The 7,722-nt window shown below is 41.6% G+C and overlaps 1 non-coding gene across 1 annotated transcript; it reads right to left on the bottom strand.

Moving 5' to 3' along the window:
• Positions 1-5,843: 5,843 nt before the first annotated feature.
• On the bottom strand, positions 5,844-5,957 carry LOC140265936 (U5 spliceosomal RNA). The gene has a single exon (XR_011906616.1). It is a non-coding gene; the product is annotated as a U5 spliceosomal RNA (small nuclear RNA).
• Between the last annotated feature and the right edge of the window lie 1,765 nt (positions 5,958-7,722).

Here is a 7,722-nt window from a genome sequence, read left to right on the forward strand (position 1 = left end):
AAACTTTAGTCGGACATTAACACCTTCTTGCAGCTTAACCACCTCCGCTCCGCTCCCTGTTTTGATCATGTATGGTCTGGCAATACTACCTTTTCTTACCCATTTGTGAGTAATTATGGCTGGACATTCACACCTACTTGCAGCCGAACACCACCTCTCCCGCTTTTGATGATGTATGGACCGGTATCTTACCTTTTCTAACACATTTTTCAGCAATTATGGTTGGAGATTCACACCTACTCACAGCCGAACACCTCCGCTCCCGCATTTGATGGTGTATATTCGGGCATACGAACCTGTTCTTACCCGCTTTTTACAAACCATGGTCGGACTTTCACACCTTCTTGTAGCTGAACAACTCCGCTCCCACATTTGATTGTGTACAGTCGGGCATACAAACCTGTTCTTACCCGCTTTTTACAAACTATGGTCGGACATTCAAACCTTCTTGTAGCCGAACACATCCACTCCTGCTTTTGATGATGTATGGTTGGGCATTCGCACCTTTTCTTACCCATTTTTCAGTAATTATGGGTGGATATTCACACCTTCTTGCAGCGGAACACCTCCTCTCCCGCTTATGATTATGTGCGGTTTGATATTCGAAAATTTTCTTTCATGTTTTATAGCAATTATTGATGGACATTCATACCTTCTTGAAGCCGAACACATCCACTCCTGCTTTTGATGATGTATGGTTGGGCATTCGAACCTACTTGTTGCCCGTTTTTCATTAATTATGGGTGGACATTCACACCTTGTCGCAGCCAAACACCTCCGCTCCCTGTTTTGATCATGTATGTTTTGACATTCGCACCTTTTCTCACCTGCTTTTTACTATTGTCTGCCAATCACAGCTTCCTCTCCACCATACTTGTATGGTAGGAAATTCTCACCCACTCTCATCCGAAGACCTCTCCACCCGCTTTTGTTAATATTTAGTCGGGCATTCGAACCTTTTCGTACCCACTTTTTACAAATTATGGTCGAACATTCACACCTACTTGCAGCTGAATACTTCCGCTCCACCTTTTAGTGATGTATGGTTGGCATTTGCACCTTTTGTTACCCTCTTTTTATACTGATTGCTGAAGATTAAGTTGTTCTTTCTCAAACTTCAATTTTTTTTAATTGTTGAAACTTGATTTGAAGTGGATAAATAAGGAGGACCAAAAGTTTTAAGTCACGCTGATAGAAGAAATTAATTTTATAGCAAAATCTGTATTTCATCATATGTCGAGAGATGCTTATTGCTGAAGAAGTTCTTTCTCATTCTACAAAGTACAACGTTGTTTATCGTTGAAACTTTATTAGACATGAATAAATATGAAGGACAAAGCAGTCTTAACTTGGTTTGAGTTAATTAATTCGTTTTATAGGAGAATCCGAATTCGTGCTTATTTTCGGATTCCTGAAGAATGAGTCTGGTTCTTTCTCATAATACAAAGTTTGTTGTTTATTGTTGAAACTTCATCAGAAGTGAAGAAATAAATGAATGCCTATCAACAAATGTGGGATCTAAACTCTACTGCTTCCTCTAAAATAATTTCTTTTCTCAATTCAGAAATGTGTGTGTGTAAGTCACAACACCCGTGACACCAAAACGGCTTTTTTTTCTCTCTTTTCTCTACACTCTGCACTATGAGCACACACACCAAACCAGAAAGGCTTTTTTCTCTCTTTTCTACATTATGGACTGTGGGGACACAAAACCGCTCTCTCTTTTTTTTTTTTGATTGTGTGCCAGGGCGTTGTCTCACGTATTAGATTATGCTTAAGATACGAATGGGTTTATCAGTCACATCAGAATCCATACATACTGATCCTCCCGTAATAAAATGGTCGGATCTTATCAAACACACTTTGTTTCTTGTGACAATCAAGTCAGCGAAACAGCGTATACACGTCAAGACACTGAATCAAGTTTGCCACAAGAACTCATAAGTTTGGCAGTATTGCTCTGCCGTCAGCAATCATACACCCATTTTATTTTCGTGAGACGTGCAGGCACCTGTTCATCTACTGTTCTATCACTATGAATTAGTTTATCTATTATCAATAAGGATACTTCTACAACTACTATCAAAGTATGTCCAGACTTCTTATGTTGTCAGTTGCTATATATGAATAAGTGGGTAGCTACTGACAAGCATTAAGCATGTCACACAGCCCAAACATATAACATTTCAGGACACTTACACAACACATTCAAATCAAACAGTCAGACAACATACAAGAACATATAGCCGGCAGCCGGCATTGCTCCCTGCCTATTTTCATACAGCTCACTATGTGTGTGCACACCTTTATTCACAAACTCTTCAACTTATACTCTTTTACCGAAGCTGCTACAGCTCGATTGGCCGAATACCCTTAGATCCTATTTCTGTGAATTTGACATCTGCCTTACATATAACAGATTAGCGGTTTAGCAGTTTTAATTTAGTTTGAGTGGAGGAATTCATTTTATAGCAAAATCCGAAATCGTGAAGAACTCATGAAAGTAAGCTTATTCTCGGATTCCTGAAACATTAGATTTGCTCTTTCTTTTACTGCAAAGTACAACGTTGTTTTTTTTGTTTAAATCTTTCTAGACATGGTAAATATGAACGACAAAGCAGTTTTCACATAGTTTGAGTGAAAGAATTAATTTTATAGATAAAATCCCAAGAGTCTGCAGAGAAAAGAGAGTGAATGCGAAGTAGACTTTAACACGGCTATGGGAGCGAGCCGAGTGTGGGCTAACCGGGAGAATTGCTTGAAAGAAACGCGACACCGAATGAGTGGTCAGAACAAAGCCTCAATACGGTGTTCCCGTGGTGTTTGTGGCTGCCTTGTCTTTTGCACAGAGTAAAAGACAAGGCAGCCATCGAATAGATTGTTTCTACTTGGTCAGCCGAGGAGCAGGGGGGGTGGGCAAGCGTCTCAACCAAGCAAAGCTCACCAAGTAGGAACAATCGGGCCCTTTTCGATGGCTGCAACACCTGAAAGAGATATTGATGCGAGACCCGATCAAATGCTTTTTCAAAGTCTAAATTTAAGATGACAAGCCGGGTGTTTCTGTCTCTAGCGTAATCAATGATGTCTCGAATCAGTACGAGGCTGTCGGTGAGTTGTCTCCCTGAGATGGCACAAGCTTGGTCTGGGTGAATTACCTCCTCTAAAACAGAGGACATCCGTGTCGCTAAAACCTTGCTAAAAAGTTTACAGTCTAAGTTTAAAAGTGTGATGGGCCTCCAATTCTTTAGGTCAGTCTTATCATTTTTTTTATAAAGTAGAGTCACTATTCCCACTCTAAAACTGTCAGGCAGTCGGTCGAGTTTTTCAAAATCTTTAAAAACATCTAAAATGTCTGATGATAAAAGGTCCCAATAGGTCAGATAGAATTCTGCAGGAAGCCCGTCTAAACCCGGAGTTCGACTTCTCTTAAAACCTGTTAGGCATTTTTTTAACTCTAAAGCAGTAAAATTCTGTGTCAAGTGTGCATTCTCTTTTACGGTTTTGTCAACGAATTTTAAGATTTCTGCCGATGTTTCCAAGTGCACTGGTTTCTCTTTGTACATGTTACTATAAAAGGTATGTACAGTTTCAATCATCTCTTGTGTGGATTTTGTTAAAAACCCATCTTCTCTTTTTAGATTTTGAATACACTCCTTTTTATTTATAACTTTCTTTCTTTTTCACCTTCCTCAATTTCCTGCTCCCTGCTTCTTAAAAAAATTCCTTTACTCTTTATTTCTGCTAAAACTGACATTTCCTTTTTGACATCTTTGATTTCTTCTTTAAAGTCTATGCCACACTGATTTAGTTTAAAGTAGCGCTGTAAGCGTTTATGTAGTCCCATCATACATCTATTCTCTTTCCTTTTTTTATGTTTACCTTGCTGTTTAAAAAAAGTCTGGGTCATTTCCTTCACCATTTCCCACCATTGTGCATGTGTTTCGTAGAGGTCTTGAAGGGTCTGCCACTCTTTATAACATTCCCTGTACTGACTGACTATGATTTCATCCTCCAACAGGGAACAGTTGAGTTTCCACAGACCACTTCCTACCGTCACACCAGAAGGGGGTGAAAGGGTGCAGGAGAGCATAAGGTGGTCTGAAAAGAAAACAGGGGTTAATCTAACATCAGTGGGTGGGCAATCTCTAGTAAAGAAATAATCAATGCGAGAGGCTCTGGTGCCATCATGACTAAACCAGGTGAAGCCCTCCTCTCTGGGATGCATGGTTTTAAAACAGTCAGTAAGCTTAAAATCCCTGCATATGCCCTGAAGTAAAATCGAAGTCTTATCCACTTTAAAATCTACCCCTGCTCTTTTTCTATCTTTCCTGCTCAAGATACAGTTAAAATCCCCTCCTACAACTAAAGGTACTTGCCCTAGCATGTAAAGCTGTATATCTTCTAAAAGGTCATACCTTTCATTTTTTCCATTGAAACCATAAATATTTAAGAGGTTAAAGTCTTGCCCCATAAAATTCAAGTGTGCTAAAAGTGCCCGTCCGTCTCTCACCACTGTGCTACCTTTCACCAGAACATGCGGATTTTTAATTAGAATGGCCACACCATCATTTTTATTTTGATTTGAGCCACTCCATATCGATAAATGGGGCCACATTTCCTCCCATTGTCTATGGTTTTTTAAAAAAGGTAGTCCACATTCTTGTATTAAAAACACATCTGATTTTATGGAGTCTAAGAAGGATAAAATACTCTGGGCTCTTGTCTTTGATTTCACACTTCTCACATTTAGTGTTGAGAAGGTGAGAACCATTAAAAGCATAAAGGAAAGTAGGTATGTCATTTTCGTTTTTCTAAGTTATCAAAACAAATTACACACAGGTTATTTCTTGGGAAACTAGCTCTTCCTTCATTTCTTTAGGTGAAAAGTGAGTAGGGTGATCTATATTTCCTTTTCGGACTCTCGGTGTTGGCCTCTGACGCAATGTTGCATTTAACTTTGAGTCCCTGGGGGTTGATTGCAGAGCTGAAGTTAGAAAGGAGACCTCATTTGGTGAGTCGGAGGGGAAGACTCTAGGTTCTTCCACTGAAGAACTGTCTGAAAGGGACCTAACCCTTCCCCTCTTCTCTGATACCACTGGGGAATCAGAGGCTCAGATGCCGTCCTCTTCGGCTGTTGACCTTCGGGGAGGTGAGTATCTTCACTAGACTCACCTGTCTGCTCTTCCTCCTCATTTAGCGTAGCTCCACCCTCTGCCTGTGAATTCTCACAGACTTCAACACTGAGTGGTGAGGCCTCTACAGGCCCCTCCCCTTTTTGCTCCTCACTTCCAATCCAAGCTTTTGGCGGGAAGTTTGAATTTATTGGGTCAACCTCTTCACTTTGTTCACCAACTGCCACCTTTGGTCCTTCTCTTTGTTGGCTTGACTGTGGCTTTACCGTCTTTAATTTGTTGGCAAAAGATTTAGGGCAATCTCTGAAGAGGTGATTTAATTCTCCACAGAGATTACATTTCCTGCCATTTGGACACTCTCCAAAAGTTTGCCCAATTTCTCTGCTCTTCCCACATAACACCTTGGTACAAGCCTCAACCAGGTGCCCATGCTCACCACACTTGCGGCAGAACTTGGGCTGCCCCTGGTAGTGGATGTAACCTCGGTTTTCAAGGTGGCCAGAGTGTCGCCCACCCGCTGCACTGAGCACTCTTCAGCCCTTTTAAATGGTATAACTTTGCACTCCCGCACGCTCCAGCAAGCACCATTCAAGCAACAACTTTGCACTCCAGCTTCGAACATCGGCACAGTCGCAACAAGTAAGGCGACTCTACTCAGAGAAGTCACTCTGCACAGTAAGAAGATTTCTTTTGCACAGACAGAAAGGGCTTCACCCGCAAAGGTAAAGCCTGCCAAAAATAGAAACAACTCATTAGTGCTGCTCTCCACAGAAATCTTTAGTAAAAGGCGAAAGACTTGTACGTTATGAAGAGAAACCAGAGTACGATTATCCGTCACTGCGGGAGCAGGGCATCAGGCTAGTTGTCATAGCCACCTTCCCCATGGTGAGCTTTGCTTGGTTGAGACGCTTGCTCCCCCCCCCCCCCCCCCCCTTGCTCCTCGGCTGACCAACTAGGAACAATCGGGCCCTATTCGATGGCTGCCTTGTCTTTTACTCCGTGCAAAAGACAAGGCAGCAACAAAAACACCACGAGAATCCCGTATTGAGGCTTTGTTCTGATCGCTCATTCGGTGTCGCGTTTCTTTCAAGCAATTCTCCCGGTTAGCCCACACTCGGCTCGCTCCCATAGCCGTGTTAAAGTCTACTTCGCATTCACTCTTCAGGAATCCGAAAATAAGCTCTATTTTACGAGTTATGCACGAATTCGGATTCTCCTATAAAACGAATTCCTTAACTCTAACCAAGTTAAGACTGCTTTGTCCTTCATATTTATTCATGTCTAATCAAGTTTCAACGATAAACAACGTTGTACTTTGTAGAATGAGAAAGAACTTCTTCAGCAATAAGCATCTCTCGACATATGACGAAATACAGATTTTGCTATAAAATTAATTCCTTCTATCAGCCTGACTTAAAACTGTTTGTCCTCCTTATTTATCCACTTCAAATCAAGTTTCAACAATTAAAAAAATGTTGTAGTTTGAGAAAAAACAACTTAGTCTTAAGCAATCAGTAGGGTAAGAAAGGGTAAGAAAAGGTGCAAATGCCAACCATACATCACTAAAAGGTGGAGCGGAAGTATTCGGCTGCAAGTAGGTGCAAATGCCTGACAATGTATGATCAAAAGAGGGAGCGGAGGTTTTCGGTTGCAAGGTCTGAATGTCCAACCATAATTTGTAAAAACCGGGGAAGAAAAGGCTAGAAAGCCCGACTATACACCATCAAAAGTGGGAGCGGAGGTGTTCGGCTGCAAGTAGGTGTGAATGTTCGACCATAATTTGTAAAAAGCGGGTAAGAAAAGGTTCGAATGCCCGACTATATATTAACCAAAGCAGGAGGAGAGGTCGTCGGATAAGAGTGGGTGAGAATTTACAACCATAATCTATAAAATGCGGTGAAAAAAAAGGTGTCAATACCCCATAGAACACTAAAAGGTAGAGCGGAAGTGTTCGGCTGCAAGAAGATGTGAATGTCTGACCATAGTTTGTAAAAAGCGGGTAAGAAAAGGTTCGAATGCCCGAACATACACCATCAAAGGAGGGAGCGGAGGTGTTCCGCTGTAAGAAGGTGTGAATGTCCGACCATAGTTGGCAAAAAGCAGGTAAGAAAAGGTTAAAATACCCGATTGTACACAATCAATAGCGGGAGCAGAGTTGTTCCGCTACTAAAAGGTGTGAAAGTCCGACCATGGTTTGTAAAAAGCGGGTAAGAAAAGGTGCGAATGCCCGACAATGTATGATCAAAAGAGGGAGCGGAGGTTTTCGGCTGAAACAAGGTCTGAATGTCCATCCATATTTTGTAAAAATCTGGGAAGAAAAGGCTCGAAAGCCCGACTATACACCATCAACAGCTGGAGTGGAGGTGTTCAGCTGCAAGAAGGTCTGAATGTCCATCAATAATTGCTAGAAAACATGGAAGAGAATTTTCGAATATCAAACCGCACATGATCATAAGCGGCAGAGGAGGTGTTCAAATGCAAGAAGGTGTGAATGTCCACCCATAATTACTGCAAAATGGGTAAGAAAAGGTACGAATGCCCAACCATACATGATCCTAACAGGGAGCGGAGGTGTTTGGCTGCGACAAGG

Source organism: Leuresthes tenuis, unplaced genomic scaffold, assembly GCF_036924035.1.
Source record: "Leuresthes tenuis unplaced genomic scaffold, fLeuTen1.0.hap1 SCAF_12, whole genome shotgun sequence".
Lineage (NCBI taxonomy): Eukaryota > Metazoa > Chordata > Actinopteri > Atheriniformes > Atherinopsidae > Leuresthes > Leuresthes tenuis.